Source organism: Anolis sagrei, chromosome 2 (genome assembly GCF_037176765.1).
Source record: "Anolis sagrei isolate rAnoSag1 chromosome 2, rAnoSag1.mat, whole genome shotgun sequence".
NCBI classification, from domain to species: domain Eukaryota; kingdom Metazoa; phylum Chordata; class Lepidosauria; order Squamata; family Dactyloidae; genus Anolis; species Anolis sagrei.
The window spans coordinates 267,856,367-267,883,988 of record NC_090022.1 but is presented as its reverse complement, the minus strand read 5'-3'; the positions used below and the strand labels follow the sequence as shown (position 1 = coordinate 267,883,988).

At 41.4% G+C, this 27,622-nt stretch overlaps 1 protein-coding gene across 3 annotated transcripts in view; it reads left to right on the top strand.

Moving 5' to 3' along the window:
• Positions 1–16,020: 16,020 nt before the first annotated feature.
• The window catches only part of ERBIN (erbb2 interacting protein), a 96,680-nt gene continuing 85,078 nt past the window's right edge, over positions 16,021–27,622 (top strand). For 2 of the 3 annotated variants that reach the window (XM_060761574.2, XM_060761572.2), the window contains exon 1: positions 16,021–18,513. The gene's annotated coding sequence lies outside the window, so the exon portion shown is untranslated. The remainder of the gene's footprint in view (positions 18,514–27,622) is intronic. The other variant, XM_060761573.2, reaches the window with a different exon arrangement.

Here is a 27,622-nt window from a genome sequence, read left to right as displayed (position 1 = left end):
AACCTACGCAGAAAGCGTTTTATAATTAGAAACATTTCTAGTGCATGCAGCATGCCTCTTTATGAATGAAGATATGTACAATGTATCCAACTTATGTGCCGGAGCCTTCTATGAGTCATCACCTAATTATCTTGCCATTTTGAAACATTTGACTCACAGCCAGATCAGGAGGCAACCTGTTGGGGCATCGTCCTCCAAGCTACCCCCTGACTTACCAACGGACTATGTGTTAAACATTTAAAATGCAAAATAATGGGATGATTCAGACAAGCCTCCAACAGGACTGAGCAGATAATACTATAGCGGAATTGATTTTCTCACTGTCTAGAGTCTGCACTTGCTTGCAATTTCCTGCCCATTGGGCATCCATGCTTTGGGTGTAATGATTGCATATGACCTATTTGCAAAGTTAGAAATCAATAGACGTAAGTTTGGCTAATTCTTTGCTGGGTTTTAAACCATATCTATGCAATTGTGAACTTCAAAATAAATTAGAATGATACCCTGAAAGTCACATTTCCACTGGACACATAGACCAGCACGTGTTGGTAACATGTATCAATATAAGTCCACCTTATACTGGTCCATACGTTTTTGGTAGTTACAGAGTTGATATTTTCTTCCTCCCTCTGCAATATCTAGGCACATACACATACTGGTAGAGGGCAGAAGGGATCAGAGAAGCAGGTCGTCATGTCATCTGCTAAAACCTCAAGAAGATCACAAAAGATAGGAGAAGATGCCTTCATCCTGCATTCTGGCTCAGGGAAGCACTGGTGTAGTTTCATGGAAAATGGACCAAGGCAGTGACATCTTCGGCTCTCCTCTGTTCGGCTATCAGCCAGCACACCAATCCCTTAAATCAAGAAATAGTTTTCTAAGATCTACAGAGATACTCGCAAGAACACCTCAGCAAGCGAGAGTCCAAAAGTGGTAGGCAAAAACTCGGAACCTCATTTTATGGCTGATATCGAATGAGAGGCTCCCCCTTGGGTACACAGAAGACTGGATGACTTGGAAGGCGCTGAACAGACTGCACTCTGGCACCATGAGATGCAGAGCCAACCTTAAGAAATTGGACCACAAAGTGGAGTCCACGACATGTGAGTGTGGAGAAGAGCAAACCACAGACCACCTATTACAATGCAGTCTGAGCCCTGCCACATGCACAATGATTGGATGAGGGTGACATCAGAGGCAATCCAAGTGGCCAGCTACTGGTCAAAGGACATTTAATATGATGCCAAGTTTTTAAACTTTGTGTTTTTTAAAAATACATTACAACTGTACCCTTGGTTTGCTTCTGATACAATCAATATGGAGAATTTGTATAGATCTTGGCATTAAGACTTTTGCAAACATTATGGGGTAGTTTTAGATTTAAAAATACTTAAAGGAGATAAATTAAGCTAGTGGTCCATTTAACAAAACTTATAAATACCAAATGTATGTTCTGTAGATATTACATTGGGGATCTTGGGTCTAAAGTGTACATAGCTATTGAGACAGGTATAATACATGTGATACTATTCTCAATGAGCTGTAATGTTATCTGAACTGTCTTTAGAATTGCTCACCATTAAAGATAACTATATCACACACTTAAAACAATATAAATACACATATAGCAAAATGCCAATTTAAGTGCTTTTCAAGCTAAGTAAATATACAATCTAATATATAGTCACCAATTTAAACAGTGTTACATTGGGTTTTTAACTCAAGATCATATTCTTATTGAGTTCTTATCACAGCAATATTGATTTCTTGTTACAGGAATACTTCAGGGCCAAAACAATGCAGCTCTTCTAGTAAATTGTTATTTTCATTTATTCAAATTCTACATTGACTGCACCCTATTCATATATACTGTACCTGGAAAATGTTTCAAGATAGAGTATACTTTGTATCAGACCAAGCTCTAAAGTTTTACTTGGATCCAGACTTGTTCAGAGTTGCACATAAAGCGGTTTTTCAGTTTTTCTTAAGTCTTTTTCTTTATGACAGCTGATCATGAAAATGAATCCTCATTCCATATACATGGAAGTGTTTTCACTTTACTAGTTGTACTGCAGTATAAAAGGTGGTGGTGAGACCATTACTGAAGAAACCCACTCTGAACCTCCAATATACTAGAGAATTATATGTCACTATCTAATATGCCTTTCCTGGGTAAAACGTATAGTGGCCTCTCAGTTCTAAGGATTATTGGATGAAATGGATTATACAGGTCTTTTTCAGGCATGTAGGGAGCCTCTTTGTATGGCTTACACCAGGAACTTGATGGGTGCATGTATCCCTATTAGCTCTGCTGGATATCACATTGGTTTTCAGTACCATAAACCATGGTATTCCTGAGCTGCTCTTTAGGATGGGACTTGGGAGCCACTATTTTACAGTAGTTCATATCCTCCTTGGAGGAGTGATTACAAAATGAGGGAATTCCTATTTGATTCCCTGACCATTCGCCTGTGGGGTTGTTCAGAGTTTGATTTTACCCCTAATGATGTTCAACATACATATGAAAACTTTGGAAGACGTTACCTGGACTTCAGTCAGTGATATGCTGTTGACCACCATTTTTTTATTCTCCTTTTCATTTAATTCCAAAGAAGGCTGTTCTGGTGCCTTGTTTTCATTTCAGAAGTGACTTGAGAAGTTGTAAGTCGCTTCTAGTGTGAGAGAATTGGTCATCTACATGGGTGTTGTCCAGGGGATGCCCTGATGTTCTGATCTTTTACTATCCTTGTGGGAGGCTTGCTGGGGTTTCCCTTCCTTGAAGTCTGAAGCTTTCTGCTTGGGAGCACCTACAGTTTAGATATCCAAGATTCAATAGAGGGCAAGTGTGCATTTTCACAGTTAAGACAAGTTACAGTTTTTCTTTGTGAATTCAGTTTTGGCTATGATGGCACATGTTTTGATTATGTCCCATTTGAACTATTGTAATGGACTTTGGAGAATGTTTTGGAAACTTTAGTGGGTTCAAAATGCTCTGGTCAGAATGCTGACTGGGACCAAACACAGGTAATCTATAACTCTTTTGTTGAAATAACTTAACTGGATGCCAGTTTTGTTTTGGGACACAGCTTGAAGTACTGGTTACAACAAGTCCTTTGCAGTTTAGGACCAGACTATCTGAAAGAGTGTATCTCTCCATGCAAACCTGCAAGAGTCCTAAGATTCTTAGAGAAGAGTTTTCTCTTGGTCCCACCACAATCACAGGCCCACCTTGTGAGGATTCAAGAGAGTGCCTTCTCAGTTCTGAGGCTGGGTTTTCCTCCAGCTCATCCCCTCTTGGCTCTCCTTTCAGGCAAAGACCTTTATGTTCAGACAGGCATTTAATGATTAATCAGTTGCAGGGAGACAAAGTATTTTTAACTTTATTGTTACCTTTCAAAATGAGCTTACACTTCTAAAATTGAATGGCATTTTAATGTGATAACTTGTCCAATTGTGTTTCAAAATTTTTATTACCACATTTTAAAGCTTTTTTTGTATTTTCATTTTTGTAAGCTGCCAAAGAGAAGGGTGGGATATTGATTAACTACAGTTGATGTAATTTCAGTGGACCTAAACATTAAAGCTTAAAAATAGATCCAGCACACTTCAATGATATTTATTTATTTATTTATCCTATTTATACCCCGTCTTCCTCTTCCCCGAAGGGGATTCAAAGCGGCTTACATATAGGCAATTATTCAATGCCTTAGAATACATATAATTCCAATAAACATTAAAATTAAGTTAAAATAAATACATATTAAACATTTAAAAAACATTACATTAAGTATTAAAACCACGTCATCCATAATCATAGTCCAAGACCATTACATAGTCATTGCACATATTCCATATCTGTTATTGCATTGCACTGTTCTCTGAAAGCTTGGTCCCAAAGCCAAGTTTTCACTTTCCTTCTGAAGGCCAGGAGGGAAGAGGCTGATCTAATGTCACTGGGGAGGGAGTTCCACAGCCGAGTTGATCATCTATATTCATGTGTTTGGCATCAATGTATTCAACCAACCATAGCTTTAACATAATTCAAAAAAGCAAAAGGAAACCATGATTTTGTTGTGCACCAAACACTATCCTGATGTGCAGGAATACCATGCTATAGTCTCACATAGTTTCACAGATCCTTAAACTTCTCTTGAACACTTGCTTGTTTGCAGGTGTTCAAGACTTGAGCATTTCATACCAGGGATCCACAGAACTATACAGAGGGCTCACTTGTGTATTAAGATTATATTTAAATAATGTCACCTGTTTAATCCTCATATCAAACATAGTTTGTGACTATTGTATATATTCGAGTATAAGCTGAGTTTTTCAGCCCCTTTTTTAGGCTGAAAAAGCCTCCCTTGGCTTATACTTGAGTCAAAGTTATTTATTATTTTACTCTGTTATTATTATTATTATTACATTTATTATTTTACTCTATTTATTATTATTACATTTATTATTTTACTCTATTATTATTATTATTATTATTATTATTATTATTATTTCATGTAGTACATTTACATTGAAGACGATTAGAATGGTGATTTAATCAGAGTTGGACAGCCTTATCTTAAATTACAGTTTTATGTAACTGTTCAAAAACATTTAATCTACCGATGCCTCAATTAATGTCATTTTATTGGTATCTATTTTTATTTTGAAATTTACCAGTAGCTGCTGCATTTCCCACTCTTGGCTTATATTCAAGTCAATCCATTTTCCCAGTTTTTTGTAGTAAAATTAGGTGCCTTGGCTTTGGGTTGGCTTATACTCGAGTATATACAATACTTTGTTTTGAAACTAACCATGCACATATAATTAAGAAGTCATATTTGTCACTTTTACTAAAGTGTTCTACAAGGTCACTGGCAAAATTCAGCTCAAATCAAACCACTTGGTTTCAGTGAAAAAGGCTTAAGCATGTGCTGTAACAGTGAAGGGATTTACAAGTGTTTAACGTTGGCGGAACTGTACTTTGACTCAGTGTGCTGTCTGGTCATTGTACATCGAGTGTGCTGGGCTTAGTTCACCATCCCTATTGGCACATTTGCTCACAGTTCTAGCAAAAGAAGCCAAAGATTAAAGAGGCATGAAAATTAAACTACCTTAATCCTTTGAAGTGTTCCCTCCAGAACCAGATTAGGGAACATACGGCAAACAGCATGAGGAAATCAGCAGTGCCACTGCCAGCGCTGTTGATTTGGTAGCTCTGAGAGACGTCAGAGCCCACATTTATTGTCCTGGATATTCAGCCTGGGAATACCATTTATTAGCAATGTATTAATTTTTAGTACAATTCAAAACAGAACTAGGCGGTACAATCAAGAAACTGCTGCAGCTTAATATTTAAGTATTTAATGAAATTAAAAACCAGAGACTCCAGAACAACATTTAATCAGACACGTCACCTTCCAATGACTAATATAGAACAGAAGGTTTTGGGTGTAAATTCCTAAATCCTTGATCCTTCAAAGACTTCCCTGGGTGATTATTTTTCTTCTGTGTATTGTCAAAATTAATTGGAATTCAAAAGGGCACCTTCATAAGTATGAAAACAAGACACCATAAATTCACCATAAAGTGGCTTAGTAAAAATGCCCAGTCGAAGAGACCTTTTGCAGAACTCTCACTGCTGCCCCTTAATTTTTCAGTTGAGGCAATGAAATATCTTCATACTTTCAGAGCACAAAGTCAAGAGTGTTTCTAAAGAATGTCTATATGTAAACATCAAATGACAAATCTTGATGCCACAAAACATGTTTGTTTGAAACCTTGTTATTTGTTGAATAATTACCATACTTACTTGGACCACTACCTCACAAAATCAACCCTGAAAATCTATCATGCTAGTTGGAGATTTCTGGATGTTGTAATCCAGCATTTCTCAACCTGGGGGTTGAGACCCTTGTGGGGTTGCGAGGGGTTTCAGAAGAGTCACTGAAGATCATCAGAAAACATATATTTCTGATGGTCTAAGGAACCCCTTTGGCAGAGAAGACTGAAGATCTCTTTGCTTGTTCTTCCCTTCCTTTTTGGAAACAGACAGTGAATCCTTCCACCAAAAGCCCTCCTCCAATGTGATTGGCCAGCCTGTCAGCCAAGAGGGAGGCATTTTCTGAGATTCCAACCCAGGAGGGGAGAGCAGGTGTGCTTAGTGCATGGCAGCGTGGTGCACATACATATGAGACTGGAAGAAGGCTCATACCACTGAGTCCCTTCAAGGCATGGGGGGGGGGGGTTGTGTGGGAAGTTTGGCCCAATTCTATTGTTGGTGGGGTTCAGAATGCTCTTTGACTGTAGGTGAATTATAAATCCCAGCAACTACAACTCCCAAATGTCAAGGTTTATTTTTCCCAAACTTCACATTTGGGCATATTGAGTATTCATGCCAAGTTTGGTCCAGATCCATCATTGTTTGAGTCCACAGTGGTGCTCTCTGAATGTAGGAGAACTACAACTCCAAAATTCAAGGTCATTGCCCACCAGACCCTTCCAATATTTCCTGTTGGTCAAAGGAGTTCTGTGTGCCAAGTTTGGTTCAATTCCATCATTGGTGGAGTTCAGAAGGCTCTTTGATTGTAGGCTAACTATAAATCCCAGCAACTACAACTCCCAAATGACAGAATCAATCCCCCCCACCCCAAGCCCACCAGTATTTAAATTTGGGTGCATTGGGTTTTCGTGTCAAAATTGGTCCAGTGAATGCAAATACATCTTGCATATCAGATATTTGCATGACGGTTCATAATAGTAGTAAAATTGGTTATGAAGTAGCAACAAAAATAATTTTACGGGGTCACCACAATATTAAGGGGTCGTGGCATTAGAATGGTTGAGAAACGCTGTTGTAATCCAAATAAGGAACAATTTCAAATTGTATCATAAGGAAGTTATTCTCTTGTTTCTGTCTAAGTAACTGTTTCACTGTGAACTCATTTTGACAACCATCATTGGCCTGGTTGTGATAACCACCAAAACCAGGGATTGGCAACTCTAGCCCTCCAAGATTTTGTTGATCTAAAATCTTCACTGGCTTTAGATGGTATAGACCAGGCATGGGCAAACTTTGGCCCTCCAGATGTTTTGGATTTCAACTCCCACAATTCCTAACAGCCTCAGGTCCTTTCCTTTCCCCCCTCAGCCGCTTAAGGAAAGGGCCTGAGGCTGTTAGGAATTGTAGAACTTGAAGTCCAAAACACCTGGAGGGCCAAAGTTTGCCCTTGCCTGGTATAAACAATGGTGAGAGATAATGGGAGCTGAAGCCCATTTTCCACTTTTATTGATATCTTATTTGTGTCCTTTTTGCCACATTTATTTCTTTTATCTAGCTATTTATTTTTCTTTAAGTCGTTTTGCCATGTCTATTTTGCTTTTAGTTTCTGTTAAAGATTTATTATTATTATTATTATTTATTAACTTTATTTGTACCCCGCTAGCATCTCCCGAAGGACTCGATGCGGCTTACACGGGCCGAAGCCACAAAACACAATACAATAGAAAACATAACACAGCAATAAACAAAGCAAATCAAACAATTAAGCAAAATAACCACAATGACAATACATCAAGACACTATTAAACTGGTTCGGCCAGCGCAATGGGGTACAGGGTTAAAAGTGCTGAGATGGCAGGAGGAACGTAGGATTAAAAGTGCGGTGTGCAGCAACATTAGTTGTGCTAAAGTGCATCTAGGACTTGAGATGGGGGTTCCTAATCTGCGAAGGCACATCGGAACAACCAAGTTTTTAGGTTCCTTCTGAAAACTGCCAGAGTAGGGGCCTGACGAAGCTCTTTTGGAAGGGCATTCCAAAGTCGGGGGGCCACCACAGAGAAGGCCCTGTCCCGCGTCCCCACCAAGCGCGCTTGCGATGTAGGTGGGATCACGAGCAGGGCCTCCCCAGATGACCGGAGCGAGCGTGTGGGTTCGTAGATGGAGATGCGGTCACGCAGGTAGGGTGGTCCCAAACCGTTCAGGGCTTTGTAGGTGAGCACCTGCACCTTGAATTGGGCTCGGAAAATAAATGGCAGCCAGTGGAGCTCCTTGAACAAGAGGGTTGACCTCTCTTGATAATGAGCTCCAGTTAGCATCCTGGCTGCTGCCCGCTGGACCAATTGTAGTTTCCGAGCCGTCTTCAAGGGCAGCCCCACGTAGAGCGCATTGCAGTAATCCATTCTAGAGGTGACCAAGGCGTGGACCACCCCGGCCAGATCCGCCTTCACGAGGTACGGTCGCAGCTGGCGCACAAGTCTCAGTTGTGCAAAGGCCCTCCCGGATACCGCCGACACCTGAGCCTCAAGTGTAAGCGAAGAATCCAGGAGGACACCCAAACTGCGGACCTGTGGCTTCAGGGGGAGTGTAACCCCGTCCAACACAGGTTGCCACCCTATACCCCGATCCGGTTTACGATCGACCAGGAGGACCTCTGTCTTGTCGGGATTGATCTTCAGCTTGTTCTTCCTCATCCAGATCGACACAGCGGCCAGGCATTCGTCCAGCACCCGAGAAGCCTCCTTGGAATTAGGTGGAAAGGAGTAGTAGAGTTGTGTGTCATCCGCATAGAGATGGCACCCAACTCCAAAACTCCGGATGACCTCTCCCAGCGGTTTCATGTAGATGTTGAAGAGCATGGGCGACAAGATAGATCCTTGCGGGACCCCACAGGTCAAAGGCCAGGGGTCCGAGCAGGCGTCTCCCAGCTTCACCATCTGGGTGCGTCCCTCCAGGAAGGACCGGAGCCACGACAGAACCGTGCCCCCAAGGCCCATCCCGGAGAGACGACCCAGAAGGATACCATGATCGATGGTATCGAAAGCCGCTGAGATGTCCAGGAGAACCAACAGGGTCACACTCCCCCTGTCCAGCTCTCTGCGGAGGTCATCCACCAAGGCGACCAAGGCTGTCTCGGTGCCATGACCAGGCCTGAAACCAGACTGTGCCTGATCTAGGTAGTTGGTATCGTCTAGGAAGCCCTGGAGCTGCGAGGCGACCACCCGCTCCAGCACCTTACCCAAGAAAGGGAGGTTGGAGACTGGCCTGTAGTTATTCAGCACCGTGGAGTCAAGGGAAGCTTTTTTGAGGAGTGGACGAACCACTGCCTGTTTCAAACCAGATGGAAAAATCCCTTGCTCCAACGATGCATTGACAATCAATACAAACCAGTCAACCAACCCCTCCCTGGCTGATTTAATGAGCCAAGATGGGCACGGGTCTAGGGGTGAGGTGGTCGCCCTCACAGCCCCAAGAACCTCCTCCACGGTTTCAGGAAGAACAAGCCTAAAAGAATCCCACAAAGATGGACAAGCAGGTGCCTCCGTCACCTCCTCTGGCACTGCGATGGAAGTGGAGTCAAGCTCGAGACGTATCTGAGCGACTTTATCTGCAAAATGGTGTGCGAAATCGCAACACCGAGCTGCTGGGTCATCAGTGAGCTCCTCCACCACAGATGGGTGGAGGAGTTCCCCCACGACCCGAAACAGCTCCGACGATCTATTTGCTGCAGACGCTATACGGGTGGTCGTGAATGATTTCCTGGCCACCCGTATAGCCACGGAGTATGCCTTCAGAGAGGCTTTAGCCCGTGCTCGATCAGACTCGACCCGAGATTTCCTCCATTTGCGCTCTAGCCCCCTTCTCGCATGCTTCATCACAGTCAGCTCCCCGGTGAACCAGGGATTTGCTACCATGCATCACTTATCTTGCAAAAATGTAGCTTGTACCTATTCAGATAATTTCTGTCTGCATAACATTTTAATACACACACACACACACACACAAGCATCTCTACATATGTCATAACTCTGAAAAACAGAATTAATTATATTTAGTATTCACTGGAGCTTCTGTTCAATTTATGCCATTTCAGCTAAGCCATCCATATAGCATAACCAAATCTTTTCTCTTGTTAACTGCATGCTTGAGAAATGCTGAAAAGTACTGAAGGCAGCAAAATCCTTGATGAACCTATTTCCGCATTATTCATTCTACTTATGGCTTTCTGTTTTTATATACTACATTATGTTGTCTCGTCTCATTTTTTAAAAATGTGGCTTATTTTTCTTTGTTTTTGTCAAGCCTACCAAACTTTTCCTTTAAGACAGTAAATGCTACATAAGCAGTCTTGCTGTTTTCTGCCTTCAAGTTGCTTTCAACATATGGCGACCCTAAGGCAAACCATTCACATTTCCTTGGAAATATTTATTCAGAGGATATGGTTGTGTTTGTCTTTCTCAGAGGGCCCTTCCACACAACCATATAACCCAGAATATCAAGGCAGAAAATGTCACAATTTGAACTGGGTTATGAGGTGTCCACACTGGCATATATTCCAATTCAAAGCAGAAAATGTAGGATTGAGCTAAAAGTGATTGCTAATGGAAAAGTTTAAGAAGCCCTGCTTTATTCTTAGGCATGGAGCTGGTGTTCAATAAGAATGGCAAAATGCAAACAGATCGCAACAGAAAGGCTGGATTACGCTCTATTTTGCTCCAGTTTTCCCCACAAGAGAGAACTGTTCCATGTGGTAGCAGAGACCTTTACAAAGGATCCTGATTGCAAATCAAGATTTGGGGGAGTTAGAAATCGCCTGGATAACCCAAATGAGTTCAAATTCTGGGCACCACAATTGAAGAGAGATATTGACAACCTGGAATGTGTCCAGAGGAGGGCAACTAAAATGATCAAGGGTCTGGAGAGCAAGCCCTATGAGGAGTGGCTTAAAGAGCTGGGCATGTTTAGCCTGCAGAAGAGGAGACTGAGAGGAGACATTATAGCCATGTATAAATATGCGAGGGGAAGTCATAGGGAGGAGGGAGCAAGCTTGTTTTCTGCTGCCCTGGAGACTAGAATGCGGAGCAATGGCTTCAAACTACAGGGAAGGAGATTCCATCTGAACATTAGGAAGAACTTCCTGACTGTGAGAGCTGTTCAGCAACAGAGCTCTCTGCCCCGAAGTGTGGTGGAAGCTCCTTCTATGGAGGCTTTTAAACAGAGGCTAGATAGTCATCTGTTGGGGTTGCTTTCAATGCAATTGTCCTGCTTCTTAGCAGGGGGTTGGACTGGATGGCCAACAAGGTCTCTTCCAACTCTATGATTCTATGACTACACAAATCACACCCCAAAGTACTGAAGAGTCTTGCTGATGAACTTACTTTTCCTAACATGCAAGTTCTCAATCTGGGAGTCCCCAGGTGTTTTGGCCTACAACTCCCAGAAATCTCCGCCAGTGTAACAGTTGTTTGGATTTCTGAGAGTTGAAGGCCAAAACACCTGGGACCCACAGGTTGAGAACCACTGTTCTATAAAATCTGTGGGGTTGTAAGTTTAGTGAGACACCAGTCGTCTTTGCCAGGAAAGGCTAAAGACCTTGCGAAACTATAAATCTCATGATTCTGTGGCTCTTGAGCCATGGGAGTGAAAGTGTTGCCTAACTGCATTAATTCTAAAGAGTAGGGGCATATTTTGTCCAGCTGCAGCAAGGAGGCCCACTTTTGCTCTTCCCAGGAGGCTGAAGCAAAAGCAAACTGCTGCAACTTTTCCTAACATGCAAATTCTTCCGCATTAGTAATTTTTGCCATTTTGTTGTTGAAGGCTTTCATGGCCAGAATCACTGGGCTGCTGTATGGCCATGTTCCAGAAGCATTCTCTCCTGACGTTTTGCCCACATCTATGGCAGGCATCCTCAGATGTTGTGAGGTCTGTGGGAAACTAGGCAAATTAAGTTTATATATCTGTGGAATGTCCAGGGTGGAAGAAAGGACTCTGTCTGCTTCGGGCAAGTGTGACTTGCAATTGGCCACCTTTGATTAGCATTGAATGGCCTTGTAGCTTCAAAGTCTGGCTGGTATTTGCCATTTTGCCTATTTTCCCTGGCAACGAGGGAGTGTGCCATGATTCTGGAGGGTGACTATAACTCTGTTTACTTACTTACTTAGGCAATCCCTCGTAGTCCGAGGATGATGGTCCTCCAAGGTTGGTGTTCTGGTGGTGGGTCCATAGTGACTGTGGAGCCCTATTCTTGACCTGCATCTTCTCCCATAGTGAGGACATCAGTTTCCAGGTGGAAGGCGGTCCCGGTCGGGGTTGGCTTGACAGGCCTTCCTCTTGACATGTTTCTCTCTTTCGCCCTCCATTCGAGCCTCTTCAAATTCTACAGCACTGCTGGTCACAGCTGACCTCCAACTGGAGCGCTCAAGGGCCAAGGCTTCCCAGTTCTCAATGTCTATGCCAGAGTTTTTAAGGTTGGCTTTGAGAGGGATTGGCTGGTGACTGCTGGAAGAGCACTTTGGTTTCCTCGATGTTTAATGACAGGCCGAGCTTCTCATATGCTTCTGCAGAGATGTTTAGGGTGGCTTTTAGGTCTTCTTCTGAATGCGCACAGACGACATTGTCATCAGCATACTGAAGTTCTATAATAGATGTTGTTGTAACCTTGCTCCCAAGGAAAATATAACTCTGTAGTGCAGGCATGAGTAAACTTTGGCCCTCCAGGTGTTTTGAAGTCCAACTTCCACAATTCCTAACAGCCTACCCTGGGAGTTGGGAGTCCAAAACACTCCCAAGGGCTTAAGTTGCTGTAGTATCATAGAATCAAAGAGTTGGAAGAGACCTCATGGGCCATCCAGTCCAACCCCCTGCCAAGAAGCAGGAATATTTGGAAACTTGCTGTTCCATTGTGCCTTCCCAGATTAGGAATCCCTATCCCAAGTCCTAGTAGCACTTTAGCACAATTAACATTGCTGCACACCATACTTTAATTCCTACGCCCCTCCTGCCATTTCAGCACTTTTAACCTTGTACCCCTCTCGCCGGCCGAACCAGTTTTAATATGTCTTGATGTATTGTTATTGCTGTCTCGCTAATTTCTGATTTTGATTTGCTTTTTGATTTTTGATTTGCTTCGTTATTACTTGTTACGTTCTCTATTGTATTGTGTGTTGTGGCTTCGGCCTGTGTAAGCCGCATCGAGTCCTTCGGGAGATGCTCGCGGGGTACAAATAAAGTTAATAATAATAATAATAATAATAATAATAATATTGCATTCAAATCACCCCTGACAGATGGCCATCCAGCCTCTGTTTAAAAGCTTCCAAAGAAGGAGCCTCCACCACACTCCGGGGCAGAGAGTTCCACTGCTGAACGGCTCTCACAGTCAGGAAGTTCTTCCTCATGTTCAGATGGAATCTCCTCTCTTGTAGTTTGAAGCCATTGTTTCGCATCCTAGTCTCCAGGGAAGAAGAAAACAAGCTTGCTCCCTCCTCCCTGTGGCTTCCTCTCACATATTTATACATGGCTATCATATCTCCTCTTTTTTTCCCTTTTTAATCTGTGTGTTTGTTTTGCTCTGTTTGAATTGTAATACAATGGTATGGTTGCTGATGACATGATAAATAAATAAATATCTCCTCTCTTCTTCAGGCTAAACATGCCCAGCTCCTTAAGCCGCTCCTCATAGGGCTTGTTCTCCAGCCCCTTGATCATTTTAGTCGCCCTCCTCTGGACACATTCCAGCTTGTCAATATCTCTGTTGAATTGTGGTGCCCAGAATTGGACACAATATTCCAGGTGTGGTCTAACCAAAGCAGAATAGAGGGGTAGCATGACTTCCCTATATCTAGACACTGTGTTAGGGAAGTAATGCTACCCCTCTATTCTGTGTGTGACTGAGTCCTATATCTATATATCTCCTATGTATACACCTTTCTGTTTCACTCTCCTTTATGCAAATACTAAAACCCTCTTCCCTTTCTTATCCCCTCCCCAAGGATTGAAAGTGGTCTCCTGACTTGTCCTCTATTCAAACTCTTTATTATTAGGTTGTTGGTTTTTCCGGGCTATATGGCCATGTTCTAGAGGCATTTTTTCCTGACGTTTCGCCTGCATCTATGACAAGCATCCTCAGAGGTAGTGAGGTCTGTTGGAAGTAGGAAAATGGGTTTATATATTTGTGGAATGACCAGGGTGGGACAAAGAACTCTTGTCTGCTGGAGCTAGGTGTGAATGTTTCAACTGACCACCTTGATTAGCATTTGATAGCCTGGCAGTGCCTGGGGCAGTCTTTTGTTGAGAGGTGATTAGATGTGCCTGATTGTTTACTCTCTGTTGTTTTGCTGCTGTAATTTTTGAGTTTTTTAATACTGGTAGCCAGATTTTGTTCATTTTCATGGTTTCTTCCTTTCTGTTGAAATTGTCCACATGCTTGTGGATTTCAGTGGCTTCCCTGTGTAGTCTGACATGGTGGTTGTAAGAGTGGTCCAGCATTTCTTTGGAGAGAAAATGTATTTATCGTGTCATCAGCAACCATACCATTGTATTACATTTCTAACAGAACAAAACAAACAAATAGATTTAAAAAAACACAGATTTTGCAAACTTGGTAGTTGATTAAATGTCCTTTGACCAGTATCTGGCCACTTGGAGCGCCTCTGGTGTTGCCGCAAGAAGGTCCTCCATTGTGCATGTGGCAGGGCTCAGGGTGCATTGCAGCAGATGGTCAGTGGTTTGTTCTTCTCCACACTCGCATGCCGTGGATTCCACTTTGTAGCCCCATTTCTGAAGGTTGGCTCTGCATCTCGTGGTGCCAGAGCGCTGACTGCTCAGCGCCTTCCAAGTCGCCCAGTCTTCTGTGTGCCCAGGGGGGAGTCTCTCATCTGGCATCACCCACAGATTGAGGTGCTGGGTTTGGGCCTGCCACTTTTGGACTCTTGCTTGCTGAGGTGTTTCAGCGAGTGTCTCTGTAGATCTAAGAAAACTATTTCTTGATTTGAGTCGTTGACGTGCTGACTGAAACCCAAACAGGGGATGAGCTGGAGATGTCTCTGCCTTGGTCCTTTCACTATTGGCTGCTACTTCCCGGCGGATGTAAGGTGGTGCAATACCAGCTAAGCAGTGTAATTTCTCCAGTGGTGTGGGGCGCAGACACCCTGTGATAATGCGGCATGTCTCATTAAGAGCCACATCTACTGTTTTAGTGTGGTGAGATGTGTTCCACACTAGGCATGCGTACTGGAGAGGAAATAATAAGTTTTTTTTTGTCACTTAGGTTTGGAGAGGAAATAATAATAAATTATTTATTTGGAGAGGAAATAATTTATTACAGGAATGGAAATTTGGATCATAGAATCATAGAATCAAAGAGTTGGAAGAGACCTCATGGGCCATCCAGTCCAACCCCCTGCCAAGAAGCAGGAATATTGCATTCAAATCACCCCTGACAGATGGCCATCCAGCCTCTGTTTAAAAGCTTCCAAAGAAGGAGCCTCCACCACACTCCGGGGCAGAGAGTTCCACTGCTGAACGGCTCTCACAGTCAGGAAGTTCTTCCTCATGTTCAGATGGAATCTCCTCTCTTGTAGTTTGAAGCCATTGTTCCGCGTCCTAGTCTCCAAGGAAGCAGAAAACAAGCTTGCTCCCTCCTCCCTGTGGCTTCCTCTCACATATTTATACATGGCTATCATATCCCCTCTCAGCCTTCTCTTCTTCAGGCTAAACATGCCCAGCTCCTTAAGCCGCTCCTCATAGGGCTTGTTCTCCAGACCTTTTATCATTTTAGTTAGATGACGGATTGGATCGCGACTCTGTTATGTTATGAGATGCATTGTGCTACCTGTTGTTGTGTCAATATTGTATATTATGCTTTTATGGTTTTAAATTGTATATTGTTGATTGATGTTTTCCTTGTTGTAAACCGCCTTGAGTCGCCTGCTGGGCTGAGAAACTGCAGTATACAAGTAAAGTAAAGCAAATAAATAAATAAATTATTATTTCCCCTCCAAACCTAAGTGACAAAAAAAAAAAACCCTTTCCTCTCCTTCCCTCCTACCTATCTTTATATATAGAGAGAGAGATTTTTTTTTCTTATTCCTCACACCCTAACCTGATCTTTTTCCTCCCTTCCTTCCCGGCCAAACCTTGAGAGCGCCACCTGATTGGCTGCGACGGGAGTCTCCTCTCTCCGGATTGGCTGAGGCGCGTCGCCCATTGCCAGACTTGTTGTCTGGCTCTGAGGGGGAAAGAAAAGTCTGAAAAGGGAGGAGGAGGGAGGGAAGGCCTCTCTCAGTCTCTCTCTCTCTGGCCTGGGCGGAGGCGCAAAAGCCGCGTAGTAGTAGTAATAGTAACGCCCGCCGCCCTCTTGAGCTGTTGCTGCTTCCTCCCTCCCTTCCTCCGCCCTTTGAGGAGAGAAACACCTCATACAGAGAGAGAGAGAGAGAGAGAGCTGCTGAGGGCGGGAATAATGGGGAAAGAAGGAAGGAAGGGGGAAGTGTGAGGAGGAGGAGTCGAGTGTGAGGCAGAGGAAGCAGGGGAAGAAAGGAAAAGGAGGAGGAGGAGAGAAGGAAGGAAGGAGGGAAGGAAGGGGCTTGTTGCGCCTCCATCTCGCTTTCCCTTCCTAGTAGCAGTGAAGGAGGCGACGACAGCATCCAAGGCCTCGTGAGGGAAGGAAGGAAGGAGGGTTTGGGCCTCCAAGAGGCCGGGGAAAGCAGGCCTCAGTTGGGTTTCATGAGGGGCAGGAAATGACTCCTCAGCCGGGACTGGGCGGCGTTTGAGGCACCTGAAACCGCATATTTTGTCAGGGCGGAAAGAGAGAGAGAAAGGAGGAGACTCGACGAGACCTCTCCTCCCCCCCCCCTTCTTCTTCGCAATTGGAAAGGATACAACAAGGTGGGGGGAAAAACCCGCAAGAGTATTATCGCGAGGAGACCTTTCCTCCCCCTTCTTCGCAACAGGAAAGGATACAACAAGGGGGGAAAAACGCCGCAAGAAAGAAGAGACTGAAACACGGAAAGAAGGAGGAGAAAAAGGGACTGAAACACGCAGAGATTGAGCTTTTCTCTCCTCTGTACAAGTGAGTTGTGGAAAGGATACAACAAACGACAAGAGGAAAAAAATACACCGCAGGAAGAGACTGAAACAGGGGAAGAAGGAGGAGGAGAAAAAGGAGACTGAAACACACAGAAATTGGGACTCAACGAGAGCTTTTCTCCTCTCTACACAACTGGAGTGAGTTGTGGAAAGGATACAGCAAACAAGGAAATAAAACACCGCAAGATACAACAAACGACAAGGGGGAAAAACACCGCAAGAAGAGACAGAAACAGGGGAAGAAGGAGGAGGAGAAAAAGGAGACTGAAACACACACAGAGCTTTTCTCCTCTCTACACAACTGGAGTGAGTTGTGGAAAGGATACAACAAACAACAAGGGGGAAAAACACCGCAAGAAGAGACTGAAACAGGGGAAGAACGAGGAGGAGAAAAAGGAGATTGAAACAAGCAGATATTGAGACTCAATTAGAGCTTTTCTCCCCTCTACACAACTGGAGTGAGTTGTGGAAAGGATACAACAAACAAGGAAATAAAACACCGCAAGAAGAGACTGAAACGGGAAGAAGGAGGTTGCAAAAAAAGGAGACTGAAACACGCGAAGACTGAGACCCGACGAGAGCTTTTCTCCCCTTCTTCACAACAGGAGTGAGTTGTGGGAAGGGTACAACAAACAACGGCAAACGCAAGAAGAAGAGAAGGAGAAAAAGGGGACTGAAACACACAAAAAATTGAGACCGGGCGAGAGCTTTTTCCCCATCTACACAACTGGAGTGAGTTGTTGAAAGGATACAACAACGTCAAGGAAAAAAAAACACTGCAAGAAGAGACTGAAACAGAGGAAGAAGGAGGTGAAGAGAGAGGGAGAGACTCGACGAGAGCTTTTCTCTCCTTCTTCACAACTGGAGTGAGTTTTGGAAAAGGATAACAAACCAGGACAAAAGCAAGAAGAAGAAGAGGCTGAAACACGGAAAGGAGGAGAAGAACGGATCTAATCAGAGAGAAGGAAAGACTTCTTTGGTTCCCTTCTCGACTGAGAGGGGAAAAGTGAAGAGGAGGAAGGGGTTTTGTGGAAAGGAAGCACCAAGGAAAGTCCCCCCAAGAAGAAGAGACTTAAACGAGGAAGAGAATAAAGGATATAATCAGGCAGAAGAAAAGAAGAGATTTTTTTTGTCCCCTTCTCGACCAAAAGGGGAGAAAGGAGTTTTGTGCAAAGGAAGCACCAGGGAAAGTCCTCCCAAGAAGAAGAAGAGACGGAAAGGAGAAGAAGGGAGAGAAACAGAGATTAGACAAGATCTTTTCTCCACTGAGTGGGAAAAAAAGTGAAGAGGAGGAAAGTGTTGTGTGGAAAGGAAGCAACAAAAAGAATAAAAAAAACCAAGGAAAAGGGAGTAAAATACACAGAGAAAGAAGAGTAGAAGAGACTCTAGAGGCCTTTTCTTTTCAACTTAAGAGGAAAAAGTGAAGGGGAGAAAAGGGTTTTGGAAAGGAAACAAAAACTCCCCCCCCCAAACAACAACAAGAAGAGCTTATTTGGCCTCTCTTTTTCCCCCTGGCACTCCCAACTGAGAGTTGTTGCTTCTCCCCTTTGCTTTCGTTTTTTTGTTGGGGAGGAAAAAAATCCACTCTTGGGATTTAAAACGTTGCTGGAAGAACTCGGCGCAGATGGAGGAAATCTGGATGCCTGAAGTCTGAGGTGGGTGGGGGAAATAATTCCCCAAAAATAGGCTAATGGTATTTTTTCTTCTTTTGGAGATCGCTAATACACAGTGTGGGCCAAAAGTCACAAAGATGTCTGATGTTTTTGATGACTTTTTAAAGCAATGAAAAAACAAGATTTTGCAGATAATGTAGTTTTATTTATTTATTTATGTATTGTATATAATGTTTATTCTAAAATAAAGGAGTTCTTAAATATTGAAGCCCCTTTGTGACTTTCGGCCCACCCTGTAGTATTTTTTTTCTATTGGAGGAAGGGAAGTTATATGTATTTCGTTTTGAGTTCATGGCCTATGTTCTTGATCCCCTCCCCCCAATTTTATGCTTTTATGAATTAGGAATTTGACTTCCAGTTTCGGGATGTGTGTCTGTGATCCTTACATGCATTTTCTTGCAGAGAGAAAATCTGGGAGAATTTTTGTTGGGAGGCAAAGCCTCTCAAACAGAAGTTTCTTTGTTCCACAGCAAGAAGGTATTGAATTGAAACTGCCCGATTATGCATTCCTGAGTTTAAAATGTCTAGTTGCTGAACCGGTAACTTTCTGTTTTTCCTGTGAGAGGGCATCCCCTTACATAAAGGACAGCAATTTTCCCCCTGTATGTTGGTTGGAAACTCAGAAGTTCTTGTGTGTTGTTCAACTTTTTTTCTCTAATAAATTGTCCTGTGGCCATGGAGCAAATACGAAATTCAGGCCCAAGAAAATTCTTGATAAGTGTACAAATTTTTCCCAAAACTTAGGGACTTTTGAAGAAGTTTGAAGTACTGGAAGCATTTTTCTTAACCACTTCTAACTACTTCTTGTTAACTAGTCTGATTTAATTTGCAGAGGTCTGCAAAAATGAAATTTATGTACCCAGGGTTTTAAAATAATCTAATAGTGTCCTGAAGGAATGCAGTTGAATAGTTTGTGCTGTAACTTTTCAGACTGCATTTTTAGTCTCGTGTAATTTATTGAAGGTGGTGGTTATGGTTCAAATGGTTCTCTTAAAATTAAATACAATTTGGCAAATTATGTTCCAAGGGAAGTAGCAGCATATAATCTGCTGGTGGTTATACGAGAAAGAGGACATTTCCTTTTGTGCAAGTATGTATTGAATATGTTTGTAAATTCTGAATAGTCCTTATAGGCTAAATAAGGCTGAAGCTCTCTCTAGTGCCAGTACTTTTGGTGTTATTGATTTGTGTTGGGAGCAGGAAGCCAATTTTGTCAATGAAAATACAGTAAACTGTCTTAAACTATACACTTGAGCATCAAAGTCTCTTGAAAAGGTTACTTCTGGGCATCTGAAAGGACTGAATAAAATAGATGGCAATGAACTTCAACTTCCTTATATGGCTTATGTTTGGCAGAAAAGCAATGACGTCTAAACAGAGTAATTATTTTCACAAAGACTGATCACTTTCGAAGTATTTACTTCCAGCAATCACATTACATTTTACAGGGAATCAAATGATAAACATTTATGAACCATTTTATTTGTGTTAGCTTTGAACTGTTGCTCTTATTGTTCAGTGTGCTCTTTTTAAAATGTAGGCCCCTTTCAAAAAGATGTAATACTGCTGATTTTTGGCTAGTGTTTGTCATAAAATCCAGTTAACAGTTTAAAATGATTTGATAGTATTAGTGCTCTTGGCTAACTAGATATAGTAGTCAATGATATGACAAGCTTTTGATTTTTCCCTTTTAGTTGGGTTGCCCAGAATGGAGACATTTCCTGTTTTGCTTTTTCAGTTCAATTACCTTTGTACAAATATAAATTTAGATAAAAATTGGTTGTTTTTAATCAGAAATGTGATGCCATCACCTTATGTTGTCATATTTCATGGTCTCGGGAAGTTTGTTTGCATAAATATATGTTACTATTGGTGAATCATACATATTCAGTAGTACTGTTGAGTAGAGTTTTTCTCACACATACTTTTTATATGTTGAATATTTTGTTTTAATTCTGTGCCACTGTATTGCATAGTCTTGTGTATATAGTAGAGTTATGAATATATTCTAGGAGTAAGTCTATTAAATTTAATGAAACTTATTATTAGGTAAGTAGGTGTGAACTTGCTGTTTTGACTAAGCTTCATTTGGCAGCAGTCAATTGGCAGGATTTATATAGGATGGGGTTTTCTCCCATAACTCATCACTATAGTAAATTAAACACAGTGTGTTAACAGAAGCACTCTGAAGTAACATGTTGCTCCCTCTTGACCTATCTGCCTTCTTTGCTGCCTGAAAATTGGCTCTATGACTTTTGGAACACATTTTGAGGAGGGAATGAAGCTGTAGGAAGAAGGGAGGCCATACCCTTTCTGCTTTAGTTTACACAAATTGTTGACTCCAGTTCTTTGCATCATCAATTGAATAGTTATCAGTTCTTACAATATATTTTTGTATAGACATCTGCTCTCAAAAGTAGAGGTTCTCTTTTTTGTAGTGATTTTTCTGACTTTTTCCTTTTAGGGTTTTGATGGTTGCATGGTAACCTTTTAATTTACGAAGAATAGATGCTATAGTATATTTATCTAGGTTGGTCCCCATGTAGAATTACACTTTCACCTGTTAGGTTCACTGGATTAGAGGCTGTAAGCTTTGGCACATCAGGATGAAACTGATAGAGCCCCCCCCCCCCCCCCTTGAACAATGCCAGGATCTTGATTGGCAAATTGGCAGACCTAACTTATGAGGAGAATTGTGTGTTACTTCGAATTTTTTGAAAAGCAGCCTTCAGCAGTCTTTATAAGTTACTTTGAAACTTTTGAAGAGTACTCTTCAGCATCCATTATATGATACTTTAAAACATTTGAGAATTACTTTTCAACAGCCTTTGGGCCCTTCCATTAATGAGATCTTTCCAAGTAAAGGTTAGATCTTTTGGGTTTTTTTCTTTCGGATTTTATATCCAAGTGAGAAATGAAGACAAATGATTATATCGGCATTCATAACAGAGTTATGGGAAAACATTTCATTTAACTTTGGGGACCCTATAGGAATCGAAACAAAGTTTGGCATTAAAAAAATTACACCAGAATTACCCAAAATGAATTCTAAGAGGCCAGGAAGACTGAAAATAGAGCATTCGTGCCCTTATGTTCCCTAAAGGGGATTTTGGGGAATTTTTTGGGCAGAAGTGAGTGAGGCAGGATCTCCTAAGGTCTCATATGATGCAAATGGAATCCTAGCCTTAACTCAGTTCCCCACTCCTGGTTTACAGTCTCAAGAGTTTTTTGCATCTATATTTTCACACACACATACACGATGTGATTAAAGCAAAGTTTCTACAAGTGTTAAGGAAACTAATGAATATATAAAAACACATCCAGTTGAACTTAATTTTAAATGGAGTTAGATAAACATCAAGACCCAACATCAGCAGGTAGCTTGAGCACCTGGGAGTACTCACCAGTTCTTTCATGTGTTTTAGTTAGATTGCATAGCATTAACCACTTGCTCTTCGGAAGCTAAGTATGTACAGATCTTTCTGGGTTCTATATGTTAACCGTGGGATACTAAATGAAGCTAAATAAGTGTATGGAGCCTTTGTGAATTCTGAAGTGCTAGTGAAATGTTTGAGTGGTAAATCATGCCTCTCGTATCTCTATACCAGTCATCCTTTGAACAAAAGGTGGATTCATCTGTATTACAGCAGTGAAGTCTTCAGTTTACAGAGATATGAATGATTATTGCTTGAAGTAAGAGAAAGAAACTATACAGTAAGACCCAGATATCTACAGGGGATCTCTTCCTGGCCACATCACAATCACCTGAATCATAAATTTCCCCATCTTCTGGTCCCAGCATACATACCATAGAGTTGCCCTAGTGAACATAGAAATTCCTAGAGACGCATACTCTCTAGAAATGGGCTTAATTCCCCAGGGCAACTGTGTTGTAGCTTCTGAAGAAGCATTCCATAGAATTGCATGGAGGACAGCAAATTTCTAGAGATACCACTTCCTCTCAGGTGCTGGTAAGTGAAATTGAGGATGTGGGCTCTGCATTTATAAACACATTGCACGAGAGCTGCCAAAAATTCAAAAATAAATCCTGGTTACTGCTGGAACCTATAGATCTAGTGCACAAACTGCTTTCTGTAATTTGAGTGAAGTAGCCATCCAAACATTTTCTCATTTGTTCATCTATATATTGTCATGCCCACTTCATGTATTTGGTGCAGGTAACACTTTTAACCTGCCACAGCTGTAACTGCCATACAAACTGCATGTCCTCCAAGCAGCAGAATGTTTAGTTGAATAGGGTTCAACAAGTACAGCCTTGCAAATTAGGATGACATATTTTTCTAAACGACATTCCCATGTGTCATTACATGTGTCTTAGCTAAGGCATCCCAAGTGTTCTTTTACAGACTTTCTTGCTTAGCTTATATCCTCTCAACAGGCCACGTGAGATTCAGAGTTTCAGAGGAAAGGCAGATGTTCACAATTCTTTTCAAAACACCAAGAGATGAATACTTGTGTTATATGCATTGAAATTTGCTTTCTAACTGCAAACAATTATGGCTGTGAATGGAAGTAAAGTAACATAAGGCAAACGTATTTGGTATATGGCCTGTTAATATTTCATTGAAAAATGATGCGCAAAATCCTTAACAGACTGGATTACAGTATTAAATTGCATTGAAATAAAACATGCTGGCTTAGATCCAGACATCCCTTCTGTAAATGGAATGGCTTACTTTTTACTGTGAAAGGGACTCAAATCCAGGCAGGGTTCCTCTTGCAGTATAAATGAGGGGGCAAGACTATTTCTTTCTGATTTTTGCTAATTTCCACTGATTTCCATATAACTGCTATTCTGCTTCACATTATCTTGGATAGGCCTTGGCCTGATGGAATACATGTTTATGGGGCATTTGTTGCAACGGATGGAGGAATCAATGAAAATATCTTTGCAACCAGAAGTTCGGTTTCAGGATATTCTGTTGATTATATTACCTGGTTGTTTCAAATGGTATAGTGTTTTATTGGAATGGAATGGCAGTTGATTCCTTTGCTGTAGATAAGTTAGTTTGGCTTTACTTGCCTTTTCAAATGCTTGTTTTCAAGGCTTTCCATACATTCTCTAGGAGTGTTGATTCACTTTTCAAATTTTATTTGTTTGTTTGTTTAATTTATATCCTGGTCTTTCCTATATGGGACCTAAAGTAGCCCCATAAATGATTTGCAATCCTTCCTGCAATGTTCAGGATTATTTTTTCCCCTTTAACCAAGGTGGGACTTCCATTCCCCCCTATATTTTTGGTAGTACAGTAATCACTCCATATTTGCAGGTTTCACTTGTGTATATTTGATTATTTGGAGATTTGATCAATTGGATCCTCCATTGTGATTCTGTGTTGAACCTCCATTAGGCATTGATCAGAGTCTTTCTGGAGGACCAAGTAATTCATAAAGGGCTGTTATCTCAGGTTTTAAAAGTAGTGTTTTTAATTCACTTTTTTATTTTCCTGGGAGTCCTGCACCCCTATCCCCAGGAAAAGTGCAGCCCCTATAATATTGTCCCTTGGAAATGCTGCAGTTGTTCTTCAGTGCCTTAGGAGCAGTGAATGAACACAATAGTCTATTACATTAGTATTTCCACTTTTTCCATGTTCCTGTAGTGTTTCAGTAGCCAGAGAAGAAGTCTTCTAGTTTTGTGCTGACTGTTTCTCAGAGTTTCCTGTCCAGGTGAGTGGAGTGTCCACGGAGACAAAACATTATTAGTGTGTACCCTGGACACTCATTTTTTCAACAGACTGGTGACAGTCCAAGCCATGCCTGCTATTTTTTTTTTTTTTTGGCCCCATGGAGCCCCTTTCCCCCATCTAAAAAAATGTGATAATAGTGCTAGGAACTTACTTCTTTTGCTGCTGCTTTCCTTTCTTTCTTTGCCACCAATATAATTTTTCTTCCTTCACTTTTATCTGGCATGGCATGGTTACATCATTCCAATGAATTGTGGCCAAAGATTCCATTACTGGAATACAGAAATTATTTTCAAATCTGTATAATAATTTTAAGTGTCTCATCTGTGTAGATGCATCCCTGATATTAGGGGACAGTAAACTGAGCTGGTGAGATGGAATTGCTGAACCTTGATGGTCATAGCGGCCTCCCTATTAATCAAGATTATATTACAAATACATTAGCAGTGGTGTTGTGAATTAACTGTAGGATTCTATGTGGATTTCTGTGCTGGAAATAGCACAGGGTGTTTCAAAAAGATAGCCCCAATTTGAAATCGCTGTATTTCTGCAACCATGAACCTCCCAAGAATGACATTCTTACCACTGGAAAGGGTGAGGCATAGTTTTAAATGATTACTGCTAGATGCTTCTTCCAGTGCTCAAATGGCCTCTAGCCTCAGTCATTCTCAATATGGTGACCCCGCAACATCAGACCTAATGATATATTTTTAATGTTTAGGTTTGTTTCTGGCTCAAAATGGTTAGTAAAACTTGATAACTTGAATAACTCATTAAACCATTTGTAACTTTTGTGTAATTGTAACATGTGGCCATCATGAAATATATGGCTTTGAAATTAGGTCCATTATTTTGAAGCAATTCTGTTCTTTGTTTCACTTTTTTTGTAGGCACCAGTACAAAAACCAACACTTTGTCTAAACTCAGATATCTAATTTCTGGGATCCTGTTGCTATGAAGAAAGAAATGAGTAACAGTGGGGAGAAGTGGTCCATGCCTTAAATGCCTGGCTTTGAGCGTAGGATGGTCTTGGAGCCAAAACAGGGAGGCATGGTTTGGACAGTCACCTGTCCAGTGGTTTGAACTATTGTCCAAGCCACATTTTCCAGAATATTCTGGTTTAAAGGATTGCCCCCCACCCCTCACAATCCCTTGGGCAAACATTGAACGAGTAGACCATTCATATCTTCCTTCAGTTGCTTCTGTTTATAGGCATGGAATGTGTCAAATTGCTCATTTAATGTACCATTTACCTCGCATTTTGTGACTATATAATCCTAGCTTAATTTGATTACTTACATTTCTTTCTTTACTCCAGATTATATCTGTGTTTAGATCTCAGAGTTTTAGAGATGGCTGGCTCTTTTTGTATATTTATTTATTTACTCAGCTGGCAGAAAATTGATTAGAAGTGTTTAAAATATAGTTGGAGATTGTCTGTTAATTATACAACCTAAAATACTTTGCAAGCTCTATGTGTTTCCCAGGAGTTTATATTTGTTTATTCGTTTTTTTTAAAAAACAACAACAATGTATTCTCATTTGGGGTTCCCATGCCTATTCAGCACAGATACGTTTTCAGAAGAGTTTTATAAGGGTGCCTAAAGATGAAACTGGGTGGTTTTCTTTAAAAGTTATGCTCAAATCTTGGTGTACAAGTTATACTTTATTTTATTAAGATGTGTCCCCTTCAAACCCCCATGTATGCATATCTATACTTTTACAGGCCTCAGTGAGTGCTTATTCACAACTGTTGAGTAGGAAGGGAATGTAAGCAGTATGGAAGAAAAGTGACAGAAGGGGAATTGATGTAGAGGAGAAATCAATATGGAACTTGAGACAAAAAGTTGATTGAGGGCTCAGCAACTCTGATACAGGAATAATGAAACTGAGAAGTTGGATCAGTTTTTGATACGTCTGCTTTTGGTGTGTACATAGTTTATGGACATATTGCACAAACCTTTGAATAAGTAACTTTAATTAATAAAGTTACTTATTCAAAAGTTGGGGAATCACTTGTAATTCTTATGATGGATATCTACACAGATATCCTGAGCCTGGAACTACAGATTTCGGCGATGGCCAGGGGAGCTTTTGCACAGTTAAAACTTGTGCGCCAGCTGCACTCGTACCTTGGGAAGTCTGATCTGGCTACAGTAGTCCACGCTCTTGTTACATCCCGAATAGATTACTTCAACACACTCCATGTGGGGCTGCCTTTGAAGACTGTTCGGAAACTCCAACTAGTCAAATGGGTGGCAGCCAGACTACTTACTGGAGCAACATACAGGGAGCATACCACCCCCCTGTTGTGTCAGCTCCACTGGCTGCCTGTCCACTTCTGAGCACAATTCAAAGGTCTGAATGCTTACTTGTCCGAACGTATCTCCCTCTACGTCCCACCTTGCAGTTTAAGATCATCCGGGAAGGCCCTGCTTGCGGTCCCGCCGACTTCGCAAATGCGTTTGGTGGGATGAGAGACAGGGCCTTCGCGGCAATTTCCCTCTGCCTGTGGAACTCTCTCTTCCCAGTGAGATAAGCTCAGCTTAATCCCTCCTGTCTTTTAGGAAGAAATTGAAATCATGATTCTGAGACCAGACTTTTGGACAGCAGGTATAACAGCACTTTGGATGTGAAATTGGATTGGAATAGTTATATGGCTGACAATAATGCTTTTATTTGTATTAATGTTTTATCTATTGTTTTAAATTGTTGTTATATTGTTGTATCTGTTTATTTGTTATCGAATTGTTGCCAAGTGTAAGCCATCCTGAGTCCCCCTTTATTATGGAAATAATAAAAAGTTGAGAGTCTTCCCTTATAATTACTGTATTCATTAGGAAATACTCCCCTATAGCAGAGGTCAAATTAAAACGATAAAGGATTACTTCAAAGTATCTGTTCTTTTTAAAGAAACAAGCACCTATGTGTTGAGGAGTTATTTTTTCTTGCAAAAACATCTCATGTGTTACTTTTGATGAGGACAATACCATATTAGCCAGCAAAACATTAGCCAACTGTACTGTATGACAGAGCCACACCTATTTCATTATTTGGTGAAATGTCATTCTTTCATCTGAGTGGTCTGGCATCCTTTTTCTCTTTTGTCGTCAACTCATTTCATCCATGGTTGGCTATCAGCCTCAAACGACTTGCCTAGTATTAGCTTGCAAATTCAGTGATTCAACAGTGCCATCATAATAATTCTGATTTTCTGCACAAGTTTTCTTGTGTTGAAAATGCATGGAATTAACCATTACTGGTATTTGTTGTTGGAGCACCAGGAATTCCTTGAGTTGAAAGATTATTTAGCTCCATTTAATTCTATCTGCAGGTTTGATTATGGGTGAAATTTAAGCCTCTATTTTGCTTCTCATGCTATTGAT